This window comes from Salvelinus namaycush, unplaced genomic scaffold (genome assembly GCF_016432855.1).
Source record: "Salvelinus namaycush isolate Seneca unplaced genomic scaffold, SaNama_1.0 Scaffold3474, whole genome shotgun sequence".
In the NCBI taxonomy this organism is placed as follows: domain Eukaryota; kingdom Metazoa; phylum Chordata; class Actinopteri; order Salmoniformes; family Salmonidae; genus Salvelinus; species Salvelinus namaycush.
The window spans coordinates 1-24,732 of NW_024060424.1; the positions used below are offsets into that span (position 1 = coordinate 1).

The window sequence follows — 24,732 nt, forward strand, 5'->3', positions numbered from 1 at the left end:
CATTCTCACAATTAGATAAGCAGCCTGAACTTGGGTCACTCAGTAAGTGGAAGAAATTACATATACTGTAGCCATCACTTTTTAGCACAGATAGTTGGATGAAATACAAACCAACCTTGCTAACATTTCAAAGCGAGGGCACATATTTCAGCCTTGTGGGAAAAAACGGACAAATACAATGACTTCTGACAAATACATCATTAGCAACAGTTTTCCCATGCAGCTATCCTACTAGCCAGAATAAATACACAAAATCTCTGAATGTTGAAAACCTATTGCATTGTTCTGTGTCAAGGAGGAGCGCATGTATGGACAATTTCATATTGTAAGCGCATGGGCGTATGACACATCATGACCATGGGGGTTAGAGCGGCTTCTCAACTATCTCTTGATTGAAGTACCAGCGTGGCATAAATACCATGCTGCATTTCGCAACATGATGTTTCCACAAAATGTCAACAATGTTTGGCTACAAACAAATGTTTCTACCTTTCAATTGGTCCACAAAGTGTCTTTCACAACTGACTTCAAAGATCTCCATAAGCACGGGCAATTGGCTCAAGTCATCCTCAAGCTTGCCGCCAAGCAACGGTTTGTCATTAAACAAGACATCAGGGGAGAGCGCGGACGCAGTCCCCCACTACCATAAATTATGCAATCGAGATTTCCACATTTGGGAAATTCACAGGGGTCAGCATAGCTGGCGTGCAATGGCTAAGCCTCGCCCTGGGTGAACCGCCTTTCTTGATCACGGTATCTCCCTTGCCAGGTAAGTATGAGTTATAGTCATCGGTGGAGGGCAAGTGTCTCCAGTGCCAACATTTTCGGCTAATGGTAACCACTTTGTGTTCCGATAATATCACATCACATCGACCTGCGTTAAATGCCGTTTAGGAATGCACTTGCAGACAGAGTGGTGAAAAAGTAGTTCATTTTGTTTACTAGATTATATCAGTGAACCACTAGATTCCCATCATGCAACACTGTAGAAAAAATCACCAATGACTTTTTAATATCTTAACCTGTCTGATATCACAAATGTATGCGATATGACGAAATAAAATCACATTCAGACACACACACACACACACACACACACACAGACAAATGCATGAAAGCAATTGATTTATTATCGATAACATCTCACATTCTCTTGTACTTTTGATTTACGCCGTAAAAGAAGGGTTGTAATTCCACCATGGAAAACACAGGGCCATCAGACACCAGTCCAGTTCCACTCCTCACCAGCATTATTTCCTTTGATCATTTGAACAGGGCGAGGGAGCACAAAGCACACACAAGCTGCATTCAGTAACAATATTCTTATTTGTCTTATGCATAAAAGGCAGTTGCTCCCTGACAACACAAGGAACTTTGATTGTATTAAAAGGGCAGGGGAGACTAGCCCATAGAAGCGGCATTTAGTCAATTCAGCATCAAATGCTTACTACAAGGCAGTGTTGCTGATGAAATAATGCCAGAGCACACCCTAGTGGACAAAATGCTTACAGCACCTGGTATTCCCAGGCAGTCTCCCATCCAAGTACTAACCAGGCCCAACCCTGCTTAGCTTCCGAGATCAGACGAGATCGGGCGTATCCAGGCTGGTATGGCCGTAAGCAAATGACTAACTCTTGGTACACCATATAAAGTCAAAGTGAGTCTGATAAACAGACATTTTCACCAATTAGATAAGCAGCCTGAACTTTGGGTCACTCAGTAAGTGGAAGAAATTACATATACTGTAGCCATCACTTTTTAGCACAGATAGTTGGATGAAATACAAACCAACCTTGCTAACATTTCAAAGCGAGGGCACATATTTCAGCCTTGTGGGAAAAAACGGACAAATACAATGACTTCTGACAAATACATCATTAGCAACAGTTTCCCATGCAGCTATCCTACTAGCCAGAATAAATACACAAAATCTCTGAATGTTGAAAACCTATTGCATTGTTCTGTGTCAAGGAGGAGCGCATGTATGGACAATTTCATATTGTAAGCGCATGGGCGTATGACACATCATGACCATGGGGGTTAGAGCGGCTTCTCAACTATCTCTTGATTGAAGTACCAGCGTGGCATAAATACCATGCTGCATTTCGCAACATGATGTTTCCACAAAATGTCAACAATGTTTGGCTACAAACAAATGTTTCTACCTTTCAATTGGTCCACAAAGTGTCTTTCACAACTGACTTCAAAGATCTCCATAAGCACGGGCAATTGGCTCAAGTCATCCTCAAGCTTGCCGCCAAGCAACGGTTTGTCATTAAACAAGACATCAGGGGAGAGCGCGGACGCAGTCCCCCACTACCATAAATTATGCAATCGAGATTTCCACATTTGGGAAATTCACAGGGGTCAGCATAGCTGGCGTGCAATGGCTAAGCCTCGCCCTGGGTGAACCGCCTTTCTTGATCACGGTATCTCCCTTGCCAGGTAAGTATGAGTTATAGTCATCGGTGGAGGGCAAGTGTCTCCAGTGCCAACATTTTCGGCTAATGGTAACCACTTTGTGTTCCGATAATATCACATCACATCGACCTGCGTTAAATGCCGTTTAGGAATGCACTTGCAGACAGAGTGGTGAAAAAGTAGTTCATTTTGTTTACTAGATTATATCAGTGAACCACTAGATTCCCATCATGCAACACTGTAGAAAAATCACCAATGACTTTTTAATATCTTAACCTGTCTGATATCACAAATGTATGCGATATGACGAAATAAAATCACATTCAGACACACACACACACACACACACACACAGACAAATGCATGAAAGCAATTGATTTATTATCGATAACATCTCACATTCTCTTGTACTTTTGATTTACGCCGTAAAAGAAGGGTTGTAATTCCACCATGGAAAACACAGGGCCATCAGACACCAGTCCAGTTCCACTCCTCACCAGCATTATTTCCTTTGATCATTTGAACAGGGCGAGGGAGCACAAAGCACACACAAGCTGCATTCAGTAACAATATTCTTATTTGTCTTATGCATAAAAGGCAGTTGCTCCCTGACAACACAAGGAACTTTGATTGTATTAAAAGGGCAGGGGAGACTAGCCCATAGAAGCGGCATTTAGTCAATTCAGCATCAAATGCTTACTACAAGGCAGTGTTGCTGATGAAATAATGCCAGAGCACACCCTAGTGGACAAAATGCTTACAGCACCTGGTATTCCCAGGCAGTCTCCCATCCAAGTACTAACCAGGCCCAACCCTGCTTAGCTTCCGAGATCAGACGAGATCGGGCGTATCCAGGCTGGTATGGCCGTAAGCAAATGACTAACTCTTGGTACACCATATAAAGTCAAAGTGAGTCTGATAAACAGACATTTTCACCAATTAGATAAGCAGCCTGAACTTTGGGTCACTCAGTAAGTGGAAGAAATTACATATACTGTAGCCATCACTTTTTAGCACAGATAGTTGGATGAAATACAAACCAACCTTGCTAACATTTCAAAGCGAGGGCACATATTTCAGCCTTGTGGGAAAAAACGGACAAATACAATGACTTCTGACAAATACATCATTAGCAACAGTTTCCCATGCAGCTATCCTACTAGCCAGAATAAATACACAAAAGCTCTGGATGTTGAAAACCTATTGCATTGTTCTGTGCTAAGGAGGAGCGCATGTATGGACAATTTCATATTGTAAGCGCATGGGCGTATGACACATCATGACCATGGGGGGGTTAGAGCTGGCTTCTCAACTATCTCTTGATTGAAGTACCAGCGTGGCATAAATACCATGCTGCATTTCGCAACATGAATGTTTCGACAAAATGTCAACAATGTTTGGCTACAAACAAATGTTTCTACCTTTCGATTGGTCCACAAAGTGTCTTTCACAACTGACTTCAAAGATCTCCATAAGCACAGGCAGTTGACTCAAGTCATCCTCAAGCTTGCCGCCAAGCAACGGTTTGTCATTAAACAAGACATCAGGGGAGAGCGCGGACGCAGTCCCCCACTACCATAAATTATGCAATCGAGATTTCCACATTTGGGAAATTCACAGGGGTCAGCATAGCTGGCGTGCAATGGCTAAGCCTCGCCCTGGGTGAACCGCCTTTCTTGATCACGGTATCTCCCTTGCCAGGTAAGTATGAGTTATAGTCATCGGTGGAGGGCAAGTGTCTCCAGTGCCAACATTTTCGGCTAATGGTAACCACTTTGTGTTCCGATAATATCACATCACATCGACCTGCGTTAAATGCCGTTTAGGAATGCACTTGCAGACAGAGTGGTGAAAAAGTAGTTCATTTTGTTTACTAGATTATATCAGTGAACCACTAGATTCCCATCATGCAACACTGTAGAAAAATCACCAATGACTTTTTAATATCTTAACCTGTCTGATATCACAAATGTATGCGATATGACGAAATAAAATCACATTCAGACACACACACACACACACACACACACAGACAAATGCATGAAAGCAATTGATTTATTATCGATAACATCTCACATTCTCTTGTACTTTTGATTTACGCCGTAAAAGAAGGGTTGTAATTCCACCATGGAAAACACAGGGCCATCAGACACCAGTCCAGTTCCACTCCTCACCAGCATTATTTCCTTTGATCATTTGAACAGGGCGAGGGAGCACAAAGCACACACAAGCTGCATTCAGTAACAATATTCTTATTTGTCTTATGCATAAAAGGCAGTTGCTCCCTGACAACACAAGGAACTTTGATTGTATTAAAAGGGCAGGGGAGACTAGCCCATAGAAGCTGCATTTAGTCAATTCAGCATCAAATGCTTACTACAAGGCAGTGTTGCTGATGAAATAATGCCAGAGCACACCCTAGTGGACAAAATGCTTACAGCACCTGGTATTCCCAGGCAGTCTCCCATCCAAGTACTAACCAGGCCCAACCCTGCTTAGCTTCCGAGATCAGACGAGATCGGGCGTATCCAGGCTGGTATGGCCGTAAGCAAATGACTAACTCTTGGTACACCATATAAAGTCAAAGTGAGTCTGATAAACAGACATTGCATTCTCACCAATTAGATAAGCAGCTTGAACTTTGGCTCACTCAGAAAGTGGAAGAAATTACATATACTGTAGCCATCACTTTTTAGCACAGATAGTTGGATGAAATACAAACCAACCTTGCTAACATTTCAAAGCGAGGGCACATATTTCAGCCTTGTGGGAAAAAACGGACAAATACAATGACTTCTGACAAATACATCATCAGCAACAGTTTCCCATGCAGCTATCCTACTAGCCACAATAAATACACAAAAGCTCTGAATGTTGAAAACCTATTGCATTGTTCTGTGTCTAAGGAGGAACGCATGTATGGACAATTTCATATTGTAAGCGCATGGGCGTATGACACATCATGACCATGGGGGTTAGAGCGGCTTCTCAACTATCTCTTGATTGAAGTACCAGCGTGGCATAAATACCATGCTGCATTTCGCAACATAATGTTTCGACAAAATGCCAACAATATTTTGCTACAAACAAATGTTTCCACCTTTCGATTGGTCCACAAAGTCTCCTTTCACAACTGACTTCAAAGATCTCCATAAGCACAGTCAGTTGACTCAAGTCATCCTTAAGCCTGCCGCCAAGCAACAGGTTTATCATTAACAAAGACATCAGGGTAAAGCGCAAACGAGCACTACCATAAATTTTGCAATCGAGATTCCCACATTTGGAAAATTCGCAAGGGGTCAGCACAGCCAGAGTGCAATGGCTGAGCCCCACACTGGGTGAACCACCTTCTTGATCACGGTATCTCTTCTGCTTAGTGGAGGAAAAGTCTCTCCAGTGCCAACATTTTCCGCTAACGGTAACCACTTTGTGTTCTGATAATATCATATCACATCGACCTGCGTTAAATGCCGTTTAGGAATGCACTTGCACACAGAGTAGGTGAAAAAGTAGTTTATTTTGTTTACTAGATTATATCAGTGAACCACTAGATTCCCATCATGCAACACTGTCGAAAAAATCACCAATTACTTTTTAATATCTTAACCTATCTGATATCACAAATGTTTGCGATATGACGAAATACAATCACATTCAGACACACACACACACACACACAGACAAATGCATGAAACCAATTGATTTATTATCGATAACATCTCACATTCTCTTGTGCTTTTGATTTACTCCATAAAAGAAGGGTTGTAATTCCAACATGGAAAACACAGGGCCATCAGACACCAGTCCAGTTCCACTCCTCACCAGCATTATTTCCTTTGATCATTTGAACAGGGCGAGGGAGCACAAAGCACACACAAGCTGCATTCAGTAACAATATTCTTATTTGTCTTATGCATAAAAGGCAGTTGCTCCCTGACAACACAAGGAACTTTGATCGTATTAAAAGGGCAGGGGAGACTAGCCCATAGAAGCTGCATTTAGTCAATTCAGCATCAAATGCTTACTACAAGGCAGTGTTGCTGATGAAATAATGCCAGCACCCCCTAGTGGACAAAAGGCTTACAGCACCTGGTATTCCCAGGCGGTCTCCCATCCAAGTACTAACCAGGCCCGACCCTGCTTAGCTTCCGAGATCAGACGAGATCGGGCGTATTCAGGCTGGTATGGCCGTAAGCGAAGGACCATCTCTTGGTACACCATATAAAGTCAAAGTGAGTCTGATAAACAGACATTGCATTCTCACCAATTAGATAAGCAGCTTGAACTTTGGCTCACTCAAAAGTGGAAGAAATTACATATACTGTAGCCATCACTTTTTAGCACAGATAGTTGGATGAAATACAAACAAACCTTGCTAACATTTCAAAGCGAGGGCACATATTTCAGCCTTGTGGGAAAAAACGGACAAATACAATGACTTCTGACAAATACATCATCAGCAACAGTTTCCCATGCAGCTATCCTACTAGCCACAATAAATACACAAAAGCTCTGGATGTTGAAAACCTATTGCATTGTTCTGTGCTAAGGAGGAACGCATGTATGGACAATTTCATATTGGAAGCGCATGGGCGTACACATCATGACCGGGGGGGGGGTTAGAGTGGCTTCTCAACTATCTCCTGATTGAAGTACCAGCGTGGCATAAATACAATGCTGCATTTCGCAACATAATGTTTCGACAAAATGCCAACAATATTTTGCTACAAACAAATGTTTCCACCTTTCGATTGGTCCACAAAGTCTCCTTCACAACTGACTTCAAAGATCTCCATAAGCACAGTCAGTTGACTCAAGTCATCCTTAAGCCTGCCGCCAAGCAACAGTTTATCATTAACAAAGACATCAGGGTAAAGCTCAAACGAGCACTACCATAAATTTTGCAATCGGATTCCCACATTTGGAAAATTCGCAAGGGGTCAGCACAGCCAGAGTGCAATGGCTGAGCCCCACACCGGGTGAACCACCTTCTTGATCACGGTATCTCTTCTGCTTAGTGGAGGAAAAGTGTCTCCAGTGCCAACATTTTCCGCTAACGGTAACCACTTTGTGTTCTGATAATATCATATCACATCGACCTGCGTTAAATGCCGTTTAGGAATGCACTTGCACACAGAGTGGTGAAAAAGTAGTTTATTTTGTTTACTAGATTATATCAGTGAACCACTAGATTCCCATCATGCAACACTGTCGAAAAAATCACCAATTACTTTTTAATATCTTAACCTATCTGATATCACAAATGTTTGCGATATGACGAAATACAATCACATTCAGACACACACACACACACACACACAGACAAATGCATGAAACCAATTGATTTATTATCGATAACATCTCACATTCTCTTGTGCTTTTGATTTACTCCATAAAAGAAGGGTTGTAATTCCAACATGGAAAACACAGGGCCATCAGACACCAGTCCAGTTCCACTCCTCACCAGCATTATTTCCTTTGATCATTTGAACAGGGCGAGGGAGCACAGAGCACACACAAGCTGCATTCAGTAACAATATTCTTATTTGTCTTATGCATAAAAGGCAGTTGCTCCCTGACAACACAAGGAACTTTGATCGTATTAAAAGGGCAGGGGAGACTAGCCCATAGAAGCTGCATTTAGTCAATTCAGCATCAAATGCTTACTACAAGGCAGTGTTGCTGATGAAATAATGCCACACCCCCTAGTGGACAAAAGGCTTACAGCACCTGGTATTCCCAGGCGGTCTCCCATCCAAGTACTAACCAGGCCCGACCCTGCTTAGCTTCCGAGATCAGACGAGATCGGGCGTATTCAGGCTGGTATGGCCGTAAGCGAAGGTACATCTCTTGGTACACCATATAAAGTCAAAGTGAGTCTGATAAACAGACATTGCATTCTCACCAATTAGATAAGCAGCTTGAACTTTGGCTCACTCAAAAGTGGAAGAAATTACATATACTGTAGCCATCACTTTTTAGCACAGATAGTTGGATGAAATACAAACAAACCTTGCTAACATTTCAAAGCGAGGGCACATATTTCAGCCTTGTGGGAAAAAACGGACAAATACAATGACTTCTGACAAATACATCATCAGCAACAGTTTCCCATGCAGCTATCCTACTAGCCACAATAAATACACAAAAGCTCTGGATGTTGAAAACCTATTGCATTGTTCTGTGCTAAGGAGGAACGCATGTATGGACAATTTCATATTGGAAGCGCATGGGCGTATGACACATCATGACCGGGGGGGGGGTTAGAGTGGCTTCTCAACTATCTCCTGATTGAAGTACCAGCGTGGCATAAATACAATGCTGCATTTCGCAACATAATGTTTCGACAAAATGCCAACAATATTTTGCTACAAACAAATGTTTCCACCTTTCGATTGGTCCACAAAGTCTCCTTCACAACTGACTTCAAAGATCTCCATAAGCACAGTCAGTTGACTCAAGTCATCCTTAAGCCTGCCGCCAAGCAACGGTTTATCATTAACAAAGACATCAGGGTAAAGCGCAAACGAGCACTACCATAAATTATGCAATCGAGATTCCCACATTTGGAAAATTCGCAAGGGGTCAGCACAGCCAGAGTGCAATGGCTGAGCCCCACACTGGGTGAACCGCCTTTCTTGATCACGGTATCTCCCTTGCCAGGTAAGTATGAGTTATAGTCATCGGTGGAGGGCAAGTGTCTCCAGTGCCAACATTTTCGGCTAATGGTAACCACTTTGTGTTCCGATAATATCACATCACATCGACCTGCGTTAAATGCCGTTTAGGAATGCACTTGCAGACAGAGTGGTGAAAAAGTAGTTCATTTTGTTTACTAGATTATATCAGTGAACCACTAGATTCCCATCATGCAACACTGTAGAAAAATCACCAATGACTTTTTAATATCTTAACCTGTCTGATATCACAAATGTATGCGATATGACGAAATAAAATCACATTCAGACACACACACACACACACACACACACAGACAAATGCATGAAAGCAATTGATTTATTATCGATAACATCTCACATTCTCTTGTACTTTTGATTTACGCCGTAAAAGAAGGGTTGTAATTCCACCATGGAAAACACAGGGCCATCAGACACCAGTCCAGTTCCACTCCTCACCAGCATTATTTCCTTTGATCATTTGAACAGGGCGAGGGAGCACAGAGCACACACAAGCTGCATTCAGTAACAATATTCTTATTTGTCTTATGCATAAAAGGCAGTTGCTCCCTGACAACACAAGGAACTTTGATCGTATTAAAAGGGCAGGGGAGACTAGCCCATAGAAGCTGCATTTAGTCAATTCAGCATCAAATGCTTACTACAAGGCAGTGTTGCTGATGAAATAATGCCACACCCCCTAGTGGACAAAAGGCTTACAGCACCTGGTATTCCCAGGCGGTCTCCCATCCAAGTACTAACCAGGCCCGACCCTGCTTAGCTTCCGAGATCAGACGAGATCGGGCGTATTCAGGCTGGTATGGCCGTAAGCGAAAGTACATCTCTTGGTACACCATATAAAGTCAAAGTGAGTCTGATAAACAGACATTGCATTCTCACCAATTAGATAAGCAGCTTGAACTTTGGCTCACTCAAAAGTGGAAGAAATTACATATACTGTAGCCATCACTTTTTAGCACAGATAGTTGGATGAAATACAAACCAACCTTGCTAACATTTCAAAGCGAGGGCACATATTTCAGCCTTGTGGGAAAAAACGGACAAATACAATGACTTCTGACAAATACATCATCAGCAACAGTTTCCCATGCAGCTATCCTACTAGCCACAATAAATACACAAAAGCTCTGGATGTTGAAAACCTATTGCATTGTTCTGTGCTAAGGAGGAACGCATGTATGGACAATTTCATATTGGAAGCGCATGGGCGTATGACACATCATGACCAGGGGGGGGTTAGAGCTGGCTTCTCAACTATCTCTTGATTGAAGTACCAGCGTGGCATAAATACAATGCTGCATTTCGCAACATAATGTTTCGACAAAATGCCAACAATGTTTTGCTACAAACAAATGTTTCCACCTTTCGATTGGTCCACAAAGTCTCTTTCACAACTGACTTCAAAGATCTCCATAAGCACAGTCAGTTGACTCAAGTCATCCTCAAGCCTGCCGCCAAGCAACGGTTTATCATTAACAAAGACATCAGGGTAAAGCTCAAACGAGCACTACCATAAATTTTGCAATCGGATTCCCACATTTGGAAAATTCGCAAGGGGTCAGCACAGCCAGAGTGCAATGGCTGAGCCCCACACCGGGTGAACCACCTTCTTGATCACGGTATCTCTTCTGCTTAGTGGAGGAAAAGTGTCTCCAGTGCCAACATTTTCCGCTAACGGTAACCACTTTGTGTTCTGATAATATCATATCACATCGACCTGCGTTAAATGCCGTTTAGGAATGCACTTGCACACAGAGTAGTGAAAAAGTAGTTTATTTTGTTTACTAGATTATATCAGTGAACCACTAGATTCCCATCATGCAACACTGTCGAAAAAATCACCAATTACTTTTTAATATCTTAACCTATCTGATATCACAAATGTTTGCGATATGACGAAATACAATCACATTCAGACACACACACACACACACAGACAAATGCATGAAACCAATTGATTTATTATCGATAACATCTCAGCATTCTCTTGTGCTTTTGATTTACTCCATAAAAGAAGGGTTGTAATTCCAACATGGAAAACACAGGGCCATCAGACACCAGTCCAGTTCCACTCCTCACCAGCATTATTTCCTTTGATCATTTGAACAGGGCGAGGGAGCACAGAGCACACACAAGCTGCATTCAGTAACAATATTCTTATTTGTCTTATGCATAAAAGGCAGTTGCTCCCTGACAACACAAGGAACTTTGATCGTATTAAAAGGGCAGGGGAGACTAGCCCATAGAAGCTGCATTTAGTCAATTCAGCATCAAATGCTTACTACAAGGCAGTGTTGCTGATGAAATAATGCCACACCCCCTAGTGGACAAAAGGCTTACAGCACCTGGTATTCCCAGGCGGTCTCCCATCCAAGTACTAACCAGGCCCGACCCTGCTTAGCTTCCGAGATCAGACGAGATCGGGCGTATTCAGGCTGGTATGGCCGTAAGCGAAGGTACATACTCTTGGTACACCATATAAAGTCAAAGTGAGTCTGATAAACAGACATTGCATTCTCACCAATTAGATAAGCAGCTTGAACTTTGGCTCACTCAAAAAGTGGAAGAAATTACATATACTGTAGCCATCACTTTTTAGCACAGATAGTTGGATGAAATACAAACAAACCTTGCTAACATTTCTAAGCGAGGGCACATATTTCAGCCTTGTGGGAAAAAACGGACAAATACAATGACTTCTGACAAATACATCATCAGCAACAGTTTCCCATGCAGCTATCCTACTAGCCACAATAAATACACAAAAGCTCTGGATGTTGAAAACCTATTGCATTGTTCTGTGCTAAGGAGGAACGCATGTATGGACAATTTCATATTGGAAGCGCATGACACATCATGACCGGGGGGGGGTTAGAGTGGCTTCTCAACTATCTCCTGATTGAAGTACCAGCGTGGCATAAATACAATGCTGCATTTCGCAACATAATGTTTCGACAAAATGCCAACAATATTTTGCTACAAACAAATGTTTCCACCTTTCGATTGGTCCACAAAGTCTCCTTCACAACTGACTTCAAAGATCTCCATAAGCACAGTCAGTTGACTCAAGTCATCCTTAAGCCTGCCGCCAAGCAACAGTTTATCATTAACAAAGACATCAGGGTAAAGCTCAAACGAGCACTACCATAAATTTTGCAATCGGATTCCCACATTTGGAAAATTCGCAAAGGGTCAGCACAGCCAGAGTGCAATGGCTGAACCCCACACCGGGTGAACCACCTTCTTGATCACGGTATCTTTTCTGCTTAGTGGAGGAAAAGTGTCTCCAGTGCCAACATTTTCCGCTAACGGTAACCACTTTGTGTTCTGATAATATCATATCACATCGACCTGCGTTAAATGCCGTTTAGGAATGCACTTGCACACAGAGTAGTGAAAAAGTAGTTTATTTTGTTTACTAGATTATATCAGTGAACCACTAGATTCCCATCATGCAACACTGTCGAAAAAATCACCAATTACTTTTTAATATCTTAACCCATCTGATATCACAAATGTTTGCGATATGACGAAATACAATCACATTCAGACACACACACACACACAGACAAATGCATGAAACCAATTGATTTATTATCGATAACATCTCAGATTCTCTTGTGCTTTTGATTTACTCCATAAAAGAAGGGTTGTAATTCCAACATGGAAAACACAGGGCCATCAGACACCAGTCCAGTTCCACTCCTCACCAGCATTATTTCCTTTGATCATTTGAACAGGGCGAGGGAGCACAGAGCACACACAAGCTGCATTCAGTAACAATATTCTTATTTGTCTTATGCATAAAAGGCAGTTGCTCCCTGACAACACAAGGAACTTTGATCGTATTAAAAGGGCAGGGGAGACTAGCCCATAGAAGCTGCATTTAGTCAATTCAGCATCAAATGCTTACTACAAGGCAGTGTTGCTGATGAAATAATGCCACACCCCCTAGTGGACAAAAGGCTTACAGCACCTGGTATTCCCAGGCGGTCTCCCATCCAAGTACTAACCAGGCCCGACCCTGCTTAGCTTCCGAGATCAGACGAGATCGGGCGTATTCAGGCTGGTATGGCCGTAAGCGAAGGTACATCTCTTGGCACACCATATAAAGTCAAAGTGAGTCTGATAAACAGACATTGCATTCTCACCAATTAGATAAGCAGCTTGAACTTTGGCTCACTCAAAAAGTGGAAGAAATTACATATACTGTAGCCATCAGTTTTTTAGCACAGATAGTTGGATGAAATACAAACAAACCTTGCAAACATTTCTAAGCGAGGGCACATATTTCAGCCTTGTGGGAAAAAACGGACAAATACAATGACTTCTGACAAATACATCATCAGCAACAGTTTCCCATGCAGCTATCCTACTAGCCACAATAAATACACAAAAGCTCTGGATGTTGAAAACCTATTGCATTGTTCTGTGCTAAGGAGGAACGCATGTATGGACAATTTCATATTGGAAGCGTATGACACATCATGACCGGGGGGGGGGTTAGAGTGGCTTCTCAACTATCTCCTGATTGAAGTACCAGCGTGGCATAAATACAATGCTGCATTTCGCAACATAATGTTTCGACAAAATGCCAACAATATTTTGCTACAAACAAATGTTTCCACCTTTCGATTGGTCCACAAAGTCTCCTTCACAACTGACTTCAAAGATCTCCATAAGCACAGTCAGTTGACTCAAGTCATCCTTAAGCCTGCCGCCAAGCAACAGTTTATCATTAACAAAGACATCAGGGTAAAGCTCAAACGAGCACTACCATAAATTTTGCAATCGGATTCCCACATTTGGAAAATTCGCAAGGGGTCAGCACAGCCAGAGTGCAATGGCTGAGCCCCACACCGGGTAAACCACCTTCTTGATCACGGTATCTCTTCCGCTTAGTGGAGGAAAAGTGTCTCCAGTGCCAACATTTTCCGCTAACGGTAACCACTTTGTGTTCTGATAATATCATATCACATCGACCTGCGTTAAATGCCGTTTAGGAATGCACTTGCACACAGAGTAGTGAAAAAGTAGTTTATTTTGTTTACTAGATTATATCAGTGAACCACTAGATTCCCATCATGCAACACTGTCGAAAAAATCACCAATTACTTTTTAATATCTTAACCCATCTGATATCACAAATGTTTGCGATATGACGAAATACAATCACATTCAGACACACACACACACACACAGACAAATGCATGAAACCAATTGATTTATTATCGATAACATCTCAGATTCTCTTGTGCTTTTGATTTACTCCATAAAAGAAGGGTTGTAATTCCAACATGGAAAACACAGGGCCATCAGACACCAGTCCAGTTCCACTCCTCACCAGCATTATTTCCTTTGATCATTTGAACAGGGCGAGGGAGCACAGAGCACACACAAGCTGCATTCAGTAACAATATTCTTATTTGTCTTATGCATAAAAGGCAGTTGCTCCCTGACAACACAAGGAACTTTGATCGTATTAAAAGGGCAGGGGAGACTAGCCCATAGAAGCTGCATTTAGTCAATTCAGCATCAAATGCTTACTACAAGGCAGTGTTGCTGATGAAATAATGCCACACCCCCTAGTGGACAAAAGGATTACAGCACCTGGTATTCCCAGGCGGTCTCCCATCCAAGTACTAACCAGGCCCGACCCTGCTTAGCTTCCGAGATCAGACGAGATTGGGCGTATTTTTTATTTTTTTCTTTTATTATGAAGAAACACATAACATTTACAACATTCAATCAACAATCAAAAGTTTGAACAATTCATCCTTTTACAAAATCAAAAAAAGAAAAGAAAATAAAACCTATTAGAAACACAATCATCCACCAAAACCAATTAATAATTAAAAACAAGTTTTCCATTCGACTCAATTTCAATAAAATTGCTCCCCCACACAAACAATTTTTCAAAATTACATCCACCATATTTATATATTACTTCTATATCTTTCTCTAACATACTTCTAAATAAAACCTCTACACTCACAATTTTCCCTTCATAATGTCCCAAATTCCTTCTTAGTCTTACAGCGTATCTGGCATGACTAAGAACAAAATTCATCAAATTAAAATTAATAACTTTGCTTTTCCCAGTTAAACCAAAAAGAAACAACCTCCTCCACTCAACCCCAGCAACAATCTCTTCTCCCCACTGTTGTACTAAAATCCCCTTTAAAAACTTATGAAACTCATCTAATCTACTACATTCAACAAAAAAGTGCATAAAATTTTCCACCCCCGTACCACAAATATCACATTCTCTTTTAATATCTCTATTTATTTGATGTAAAACCACGTTCGTAAAAATTCTATTATGTTTCATTTTAAAATCATTGTCTTCACATTCTATAGAATTATATTTTACATTTACATTCTTCCATATTGATTTTACATCTATATTTGCAAACACCCTAGACCACACTTTTTCCGAAGCAGGAGTTTTTATCTCTCTTAAAATACATTTTTCATAAACTTTTTTAACTTTCAAACCTGACAAATCATGCTTCTTCCCATTACCTTCATAATATAAAACCGGTAAACCCCTAGCTCTTGTTGCCACCTCTTTATTTATTAAAACACCCCACTCCCCAGGAAGACATCCTAATATTCTCTTATACATGTTCTCCACAGTAGTTCTACTTATTTCATCATTTTCTTCAACCACATTATCAAATATTGCCTGACTTGGAAGGAACCCCGGAATTACCTCATATAAGATGTCCCCAATCTGTCTCATCCCAGCCCTCATAAAATATTTACAAAACAACATCTTATTATTATACTGTATCTTGGGATTTAAAAAAATTGGCTGATTTAAAATATTGTCTAAAATGGTACACTCATAATAAATATTTGGTAAAAACTCCCCCCAAGCCTCAAACACTTCTCTATAAAACAAAGGTATATTACCTAACATTTCCTTTTTCATACACATCAATAAACCATTGTCCCCCATCCTCCCAACCTCCTGCAAATACTCCTTAAAAAATCTTTTCCATCCATAATCTAATTCCCCATATAAATATTTACGTACCATTTTGACTCTAATTGCTGTTTTCCTCACATTTAAATCCACCAACTTCAAGCCCCCCTCCTCATAACCTGCAATCAAAGTTTTAAAAGCTATTTTCACCCCCTTCCCTTCCCATAAAAAATCAACTACAATTTTATTCATTTCAGATAAAACCCATTCTGGCATATCCAAAACATTCATTACATAAATAAAAATTGACATCAACAATGAATTTATGACAATTACTTTCCCTTTTAATTTCAAATACCTCCCCCTCCACATATTTACCACCTTCCTAACTTTGTTTATAACCCCACTCCATGTCATATCCCTAGCTTCCTTTTCCTTCACCCCTAAAAACACACCTAACACCTTAAAATAATCATTTACCATTTTAAAAGGAAAAATCTCCTCATTAATCTTCCCAACATACATTATTACTGACTTCTCCATATTCACTTTTGCTCCTGAGGCTTTCTCATATACTTTAAAACACTCCATCACCCTTTTAACACTTTCCTCATCTCTAACTGTTATTGTGGTATCGTCTGCATATTGATGAATTAAACTAAAACCTCTTTGCGGAGTCTCTACACAATTTATAAAATGATCTTTTTTAAGGTATGCCGCTAAGGGTTCTACCGATAAAACATACAGTAATGCTGATAAAGGGCACCCCTGTCTCACTGATCTCTCAAGAATAAAAGAATCTGTTAAAACCCCATTACATTTTACCCTACTTTTTGCCTTTCTATATAATAATTTTATCCATCCTATTATTCTATTTCCAAACCCATATTTTTCCAGTACCCTAAACATAAAATCATGTTCCACCCTGTCAAAAGCTTTATTAAAATCTATACTTAAAACAATTCCCCCTCTCTTATCGCTATTCATTTTATTTATCACATCTCTAAGTGTAATGATGGTATCAGCTATGTCTCTTCCAGGCACACTATAATTTTGTGTAGGTGCTATAATATCATTTAAAACCATCTTCATCCTATTCGCCAATATCTTAGCTAAAATCTTATAATCTGAATTTAATAAACTAATTGGCCTATAATTTTCTAATTTCATTTTGCTCCCCTTATTTTTATATAAAACCGATATCAGTCCTGTCACCATGGAGTCTGAAACAGTATTATTATCTTCCATATATTGATACACTTCCATTAAAATCGGTGCTAAAAAACTTTCATACATTTTGTAAAACTCTGCAATTTAGTCCATCTACTCCAGGACTTTTATTTATTTGTAATCCCTTAATTGCATCTTTCACTTCATCCACTGTTATCTTCCTATCACATATTTGCTTTTCCTCAACACCAATTTGCACATCCACACTACCTAAAATCTCCTTTACACACTCTTCATCCACCTCCCCTTTCTTAAATAAATCCTTATAAAAATTCTGTACAGTTTCTAATATCTCAACATAATCATTTACCACTTCACCCTTTACATTTTCTATCTCACTAATATATGATTTCGTCTGTTTAGTTTTCTCTAAACCAAGAAAAAAAGACGTACATTTCTCCCCTTCTAAAACATACTTTGCCCTACTTCTAATAGATGCCCCCTTACATTTATCTATTTCACATTTGCTCAATTGTGCCTTTAAATCTAAAAACCTTTCAATATTATAAATAGGATCAATATCACATTTCCTCATTTCTTCATTCAATTTTGCTCTTAAATAATTTTCTTCTCTTGTCATCCTACTCCTTTTCTTCCTTGCATATCTAATACTAAAATCTTTTATTTTTTTCTTAACATTTTCCCACCACTGGCACTTATCATTCCCTTTTTGCTTATCCTCCATTTCATGTTCTATCAAAGATTTAAGTTGTATTCCATATTCCTCATCACCTAGATACCTTGCATTCATACACCACACTCCCCCCCCTTTCCCCTCCCTATCTAACCCCACCGAAAATGTTAACCCAGCATGATCACTAAAAGTTGTAAAAATATACTTAATATCCTTCATAAAATTCCTTAACCCTTCATTTACTAAAACCAGATCTATCCGTGTCTGTTTCAACTCCCCTAAAACCACCTGCCTTCTAGAAAATTCTCTCTTGTACGGATTCTCATCCCTCCATATATCAATCATTCCTTTTTCTATCATCATCTTCTTTAAAACCCCCCTAGATACATCACTTCTAAAAATAGCTCCTCTTGTCATATCCAGTCTATCCATTTTAACATTAAAATCCCCAACTACAATACAGTTTCCCTCACACCATTTTCCTATTTCTAAAAATAAATCTTTGCGCTCTATTTCAGTATTAGGCGCATAAATATTTATAATTCTAAAAACCCTACTCATATATTCAAAATCTACAATTAAAATCCTCCCATTATTATCATTATATATCTGTTTCACATTATCCACCACATCCTTCCTCAATAAAATAGCAACCCCACTTGAATTCCCCCTGCCATTGTTAACAAAAATAAAATCTCTCCATATTTTTTTTACTTCTAAAATACATACATTGTCCCAATGTGTTTCTTGCAGGCATAAAATATCCGAATTCTTCATTTTAACTATTCTTTGAAATTTTTCCATTGTTCTTAACTTCTTGCGACTACAGGGGGTGCTGTTCCGAATTAGCATTTTGTCGTCTCCAAATTAAACTGCCTAGTACTCAATTCTTGCTCGTACAATATGCATATTATTAATTCTATTGGATAGAAAACACTTTCTAGTTTCATACAAAGTTGGAATGATGTCTGTGGGTGACCCAGAACTCTTTCTACAGCGAAATCCATGACAGACAGTGAAAGGTCTGAGAGCGAAGCTCTGATTTCAGATCAGTTTTAAAAGTCTGTGTCTATCCTATGGAACGACACGAACTGCACCCGCCTTCCCCTGGATGTCAGTAACCAATGAGAAGTGGAATGGGCCTTCTGCGTAGCTCTCAGAGGTTATAAAGGACCAAGGAGTGAGGGTAGCCCCCCTTTCGACGCTCGCCTTTACGCAGGAAGACACCTCCGGATGCCATTTTCAAAGGCTCGGTTATCAACGTAAAATGTATCCGTCTGTAATTTAATTCGATATAGGACTTAGAAACATCATAAGGTAGTTAATTTAAACAGTTTTATAGCAATTTATATCCGTTTAGTGCGATTTTGATGCATTTCTATGTGAAGCACCGGGCACATTTCGGGGTCCCGGTCGAACGTTAGCGGGCATTTAGACGGACAAAGGACATCTTTCGACCAAAAGAAGATTAAACCCAAGAAAGAATACATTGCCCAAGAATCTGATGGAAGAACAGCTCAAAGTAAGCAATATTTAATATGATAAATCGTTGTTCTGTCGAAATATTTTAAACGCATATTTCGCCATTTTGTTTGGTATCGCGTCACTTGGCGAACCCTGTATTGAAAAGTAAGGATAATTTTAAAAATGTAAGTCAGCGGTTGCATTAAGAACTAATTTGTCTTTCGATTCCTGTCAACCCTGTATTTTTTAGTCAAGTATATGATTAGCTTTCAATTAAACTAGATCACTCTGATAGATGACGTCAGACATATTGAGGCTTGATTTCCTAGTATTTTTATTGTGTAACCACGGTTTTGTATGGCTAAATATGCACCTTTTCGAACAAACTGTATATGTATGTTGTAAAATGATGTTACAGGAGTGTCATCGGAAGAATTCTGAGAAGGTTAGTGAAAAAATTAATATATTTTGGCGATGATAACGTTATAGCTCCCTTTGCCTTGAATTCATGCTCTACTAACGTTTGTACATGTGGTATGCTAACTTATCGATTTATTGTGTTTTCGCTGAAAAACGCTTAGAAAATCTGAAATATGGTCTGAAATCACAAGAACTGTGTCTTTCCATTGCTATGCTTTGTCTATTTTTATGAAATGTTTTATGATGAGTAAATTGGTCATACACGTTGCTCTATCTAGTAATTCTAGTCGATTTGTGATGGTCGGTGCAATTGTAAACTGTGATTTCTACCTGAAATATGCACTTTTTTCTAACAACACCTATCCTATACCATAAATATGTTATCAGACTGTCATCTGATGAGTTTTTTTCTTGGTTTGTTGCTATCAATATCTTAGTTTAGCCGAATTGGTGATAGCTAGTGGTGGAGAGAGAAAATGGTGGACAAAGAAAGATGGTGTATTTTGCTAACGTGGTTAGCTAATAGATTTACATATTGTGTCTTCCCTGTAAAACATTTTAAAAAACAGAAATGATGGGTTTATTCACAAGATCTGTATCTTTCATCTGGTGTCTTGGACTTGTGATTTAATGATATTTAGATGCTACTATTTACTTGTGAAGCTATGCTAGCGATGCTAATCAGTGTGGGGGGGGTGGGGGGTGATCCCGGATACGGGGTTGAGGTTCGGTAAAGGTTAAACCATTCGCATTGATTGACATACAATTAACCATTCCAATAAATAATAATAAGAAAATATATTTTCTCATTTTCCTCTACCTTTTGTCATGTTTTCTTCCTTTTTCGTCCTTTTTCACCTCCAACGCCACTTTCCTCTTCCTGTAGCTTACCCTTGCTCTATCAATCTTTTCCATGTCTTCTGAATCTGAAATTGCCTCTAAATCCATCTCTTCCAACCAACTCGAATTCTTCTTTCCTGTGCCTGTTGTGCTGCTTGTATCCATTTGCGTCTCCTGTATAGTTGTCAGCATCCCACTCCCCTCCACTTCACCTCCTTCCGAAGCACCCACATAGCCCGAGGCCCCCCCCAAAAACTGTGAGTCCCCAGTGCCTCCACCCATCCCACTCCCGTCCTCCTCCTGAAAACTCCCTCTTCTTATCTCTGAATCCATACTGCCTCCTATTTCCTCCGTCTTCTGTTCCATCTTTTCCCCTCTTCTTTTCTCCTTCTCTCCTCCCTCCACCACGTCTTCTCCTCCATCGTCTTCTTCTACTCGGGGTGATACATCAGCCTCCACAAAAAGATCCTGGCTCCCCTCCTCATTCACAACCTCTCCACATTTGCACTCGTCAGCTCTCATGCGACATCCTTCGCAAAATGCCCTTTCCTTTCCACCTACACATTCTCTTGCATAATGCCCTTGCTTCCCGCACTTATAACATTTAAATTCAGGGCAGTCCTTCACAATATGCCCAGGCTGAATACAAAGCCTACAAACTCTGACCTGCTTATCATGCATGACTCTAAAGTACTCTCCACCTTCAAGCGTATCAAACTTTGTAGAGTACGGCAGTGATTTCACAGTATCAGTGAATTTGACTTTGCAGTATCTCGTGCCATCTGCTATATCCGTGCCTGGCCAAACTCTCCTCCTGATTTCAGAGACTGCTGATACACCCCAGCTACATAGCTTGCCCAATATAGCACTGTCTTCCATGTATACAGGCAGATTCATGAACGACACCACCACTTCCTTCACATTAATATCTCTCGCCAGTATCTTGGTGTCCTTTATTCGTATTCCATCCATTAGCCGTTCTTTTCCTTTTTCATTCCTCATCGTAACTTCATACTTCTTTTCTCCTTTCATTCGGCATCCCACCACCTCTCCACACACCTCCTTAATTGCTCTTAGTAGTTCCATTGTCGTCACTTTGTCTTCTCCTTCCAACTCAATTGCCACCGTGTATTCTTTTCCATATTTCATTCCTTCTTTATCTTCATTTTTCTTCCGTTGCGCATTTTCGTTGTCCTTTTCCATTCCGTTTGTCGTTGCCATGTTGTCCGTCATAATATATCAAAAAATGGGTCCAAAAAAGGCTCTCCCCCAAGCAGAAAACCTGCAAGGGGGAAGACTAACCAAACTTTAAACTATTCAACTGAAGAAAATAATAAATTATATTGCAAAAACCAGTTAATTAACAAAAATAGCTCTCGAGCAAACACTCTCCAGCAAACACTCACTCACAGCTCAGACACTCGCACCTGTCGTCACTTCTCCAATCAGGAAAGGCGTATTCAGGCTGGTATGGCCGTAAGCGAAGGTACATCTCTTGGTACACCATATAAAGTCAAAGTGAGTCTGATAAACAGACATTGCATTCTCACCAATTAGATAAGCAGCTTGAACTTTGGCTCACTCAAAAAGTGGAAGAAATTACATATACTGTAGCCATCACTTTTTAGCACAGATAGTTGGATGAAATACAAACAAACCTTGCTAACATTTCAACGCGAGGGCACATATTTCAGCCTTGTGGGAAAAAACGGACAAATACAATGACTTCTGACAAATACATCATCAGCAACAGTTTCCCATGCAGCTATCCTACTAGCCACAATAAATACACAAAAGCTCTGGATGTTGAAAACCTATTGCATTGTTCTGTGCTAAGGAGGAACGCATGTATGGACAATTTCATATTGGAAGCGCATGGGGCGCGTATGACACATCATGACCGGGGGGGTTAGAGTGGCTTCTCAACTATCTCTTGATTGAAGTACCAGCGTGGCATAAATACAATGCTGCATTTCGCAACATAATGTTTAGACAAAATGCCAACAATGTTTTGCTACAAACAAATGTTTCCACCTTTCGATTGGTCCACAAAGTCTCTTTCACAACTGACTTCAAAGATCTCCATAAGCACAGTCGGTTGACTCAAGTCATCCTTAAGCCTGCCGCCAAGCAACGGTTTATCATTAACAAAGATATCAGGGTAAAGCACAAACGACCACTACCATAAATTTTGCAAACGACCACTACCATAAATTTTGCATTCGAGATTCCCATATTTGGAAAATTCAAAAGGGGTCAGCCCAGCCAGAGTGGAATGGCTGAGCCCCAAACTGGGTCAACCACCTTCTTGATCACAGTATCTCTTCTGCTTAGTGGAGGGCAAGTCTCTCCAGTGCCAACATTTTCCGCTAACGGGAACCACTTTTTGTTGTGATAATATCATATCACATCGACCTGCGTTAAATGCCGTTTAGGAATGCACTTGCACACAGAGTGGTGAAAAAGTAGTTTATTTTGTTTACTAGATTATATCAGTGAACCACTAGATTCCCATCATGCAACACTGTCGAAAAAATCACCAATTACTTTTTAATATCTTAACCTATCTGATATCACAAATGTTTGCGATATGACGAAATACAATCACATTCAGACACACACACACACACACACAGACAAATGCATGAAACCAATTGATTTATTATCGATAACATCTCAGATTCTCTTGTGCTTTTGATTTACTCCATAAAAGAAGGGTTGTAATTCCAACATGGAAAACACAGGGCCATCAGACACCAGTCCAGTTCCACTCCTCACCAGCATTATTTCCTTTGATCATTTGAACAGGGCGAGGGAGCACAGAGCACACACAAGCTGCATTCAGTAACAATATTCTTATTTGTCTTATAAATAAAAGGCAGTTGCTCCCTGACAACACAAGGAACTTTGATCGTATTAAAAGGGCAGGGGAGACTAGCCCATTGAAGCTGCATTTAGTCAATTCAGCATCAAACGCTTACTACAAGGCAGTGTTGCTGATGAAATAATGCCACACCCCCTAGTGGACAAAAGGCTTACAGCACCTGGTATTCCCAGGCGGTCTCCCATCCAAGTACTAACCAGGCCCGACCCTGCTTAGCTTCCGAGATCAGACGAGATCGGGCATATATTTTTTTTTTTTTTTTTTATTATGAAGAAACACATAACATTTACAACATTCAATCAACAATCAAAAGGTTGAACAATTCATCCTTTTACAAAATCAAAAAAAGAAAATAAAATAAAACCTATTAGAAACACAATCATCCACCAAAACCAATTAATAATTAAAAACAAGTTTTCCATTCGACTCAATTTCAATAAAATTGCTCCCCCACACAAACAATTTTTCAAAATTACATCCACCATATTTATATATTACTTCTATATCTTTCTCTAACATACTTCTAAATAAAACCTCTACACTCACAATTTTCCCTTCATAATGTCCCAAATTCCTTCTTAGTCTTACAGCGTATCTGGCATGACTAAGAACAAAATTCATCAAATTAAAATTAATAACTTTGCTTTTCCCAGTTAAACCAAAAAGAAACAACCTCCTCCACTCAACCCCAGCAACAATCTCTTCTCCCCACTGTTGTACTAAAATCCCCTTTAAAAACTTATGAAACTCATCTAATCTACTACATTCAACAAAAAAGTGCATAAAATTTTCCACCCCCGTACCACAAATATCACATTCTCTTTTAATATCTCTATTTATTTGATGTAAAACCACGTTCGTAAAAATTCTATTATGTTTCATTTTAAAATCATTGTCTTCACATTCTATAGAATTATATTTTACATTTACATTCTTCCATATTGATTTTACATCTATATTTGCAAACACCCTAGACCACACTTTTTCCGAAGCAGGAGTTTTTATCTCTCTTAAAATACATTTTTCATAAACTTTTTTAACTTTCAAACCTGACAAATCATGCTTCTTCCCATTACCTTCATAATATAAAACCGGTAAACCCCTAGCTCTTGTTGCCACCTCTTTATTTATTAAAACACCCCACTCCCCAGGAAGACATCCTAATATTCTCTTATACATGTTCTCCACAGTAGTTCTACTTATTTCATCA

General features: G+C 39.9%; 11 non-coding genes and 7 pseudogenes across 11 annotated transcripts; all 18 read right to left on the minus strand.

Annotated features, from left to right (window-relative positions):
- Positions 1 to 612: 612 nt before the first annotated feature.
- On the minus strand, positions 613 to 777 carry LOC120040369. Its single transcript, XR_005475629.1, has one exon. It is a non-coding gene; the product is annotated as a U1 spliceosomal RNA (small nuclear RNA).
- Positions 778 to 1,502: 725 nt separating this feature from the next.
- Positions 1,503 to 1,621, minus strand: LOC120040366. Its single transcript, XR_005475626.1, has one exon. It is a non-coding gene; the product is annotated as a 5S ribosomal RNA (ribosomal RNA).
- A 667-nt stretch (positions 1,622 to 2,288) lies between these two features.
- On the minus strand, positions 2,289 to 2,453 carry LOC120040370. The gene has a single exon (XR_005475630.1). It is a non-coding gene; the product is annotated as a U1 spliceosomal RNA (small nuclear RNA).
- Positions 2,454 to 3,175: 722 nt separating this feature from the next.
- Positions 3,176 to 3,294, minus strand: LOC120040367. Its single transcript, XR_005475627.1, has one exon. It is a non-coding gene; the product is annotated as a 5S ribosomal RNA (ribosomal RNA).
- Positions 3,295 to 3,965: 671 nt separating this feature from the next.
- Positions 3,966 to 4,130, minus strand: LOC120040371. The gene has a single exon (XR_005475631.1). It is a non-coding gene; the product is annotated as a U1 spliceosomal RNA (small nuclear RNA).
- A 722-nt stretch (positions 4,131 to 4,852) lies between these two features.
- LOC120040368 lies at positions 4,853 to 4,971 on the minus strand. The gene has a single exon (XR_005475628.1). It is a non-coding gene; the product is annotated as a 5S ribosomal RNA (ribosomal RNA).
- Positions 4,972 to 5,651: 680 nt separating this feature from the next.
- LOC120040373 lies at positions 5,652 to 5,801 on the minus strand (annotated as a pseudogene).
- Positions 5,802 to 6,498: 697 nt separating this feature from the next.
- On the minus strand, positions 6,499 to 6,617 carry LOC120040365. Its single transcript, XR_005475625.1, has one exon. It is a non-coding gene; the product is annotated as a 5S ribosomal RNA (ribosomal RNA).
- Positions 6,618 to 7,295: 678 nt separating this feature from the next.
- LOC120040375 lies at positions 7,296 to 7,442 on the minus strand (annotated as a pseudogene).
- Positions 7,443 to 8,139: 697 nt separating this feature from the next.
- On the minus strand, positions 8,140 to 8,258 carry LOC120040374. Its single transcript, XR_005475632.1, has one exon. It is a non-coding gene; the product is annotated as a 5S ribosomal RNA (ribosomal RNA).
- Positions 8,259 to 8,937: 679 nt separating this feature from the next.
- LOC120040372 lies at positions 8,938 to 9,092 on the minus strand (annotated as a pseudogene).
- A 719-nt stretch (positions 9,093 to 9,811) lies between these two features.
- LOC120040380 lies at positions 9,812 to 9,930 on the minus strand. The gene has a single exon (XR_005475633.1). It is a non-coding gene; the product is annotated as a 5S ribosomal RNA (ribosomal RNA).
- Positions 9,931 to 10,611: 681 nt separating this feature from the next.
- LOC120040376 lies at positions 10,612 to 10,758 on the minus strand (annotated as a pseudogene).
- A 694-nt stretch (positions 10,759 to 11,452) lies between these two features.
- Positions 11,453 to 11,571, minus strand: LOC120040381. Its single transcript, XR_005475634.1, has one exon. It is a non-coding gene; the product is annotated as a 5S ribosomal RNA (ribosomal RNA).
- A 674-nt stretch (positions 11,572 to 12,245) lies between these two features.
- Positions 12,246 to 12,392, minus strand: LOC120040378 (annotated as a pseudogene).
- A 691-nt stretch (positions 12,393 to 13,083) lies between these two features.
- Positions 13,084 to 13,202, minus strand: LOC120040382. Its single transcript, XR_005475635.1, has one exon. It is a non-coding gene; the product is annotated as a 5S ribosomal RNA (ribosomal RNA).
- Positions 13,203 to 13,877: 675 nt separating this feature from the next.
- On the minus strand, positions 13,878 to 14,024 carry LOC120040377 (annotated as a pseudogene).
- An 8,801-nt stretch (positions 14,025 to 22,825) lies between these two features.
- Positions 22,826 to 22,975, minus strand: LOC120040379 (annotated as a pseudogene).
- Between the last annotated feature and the right edge of the window lie 1,757 nt (positions 22,976 to 24,732).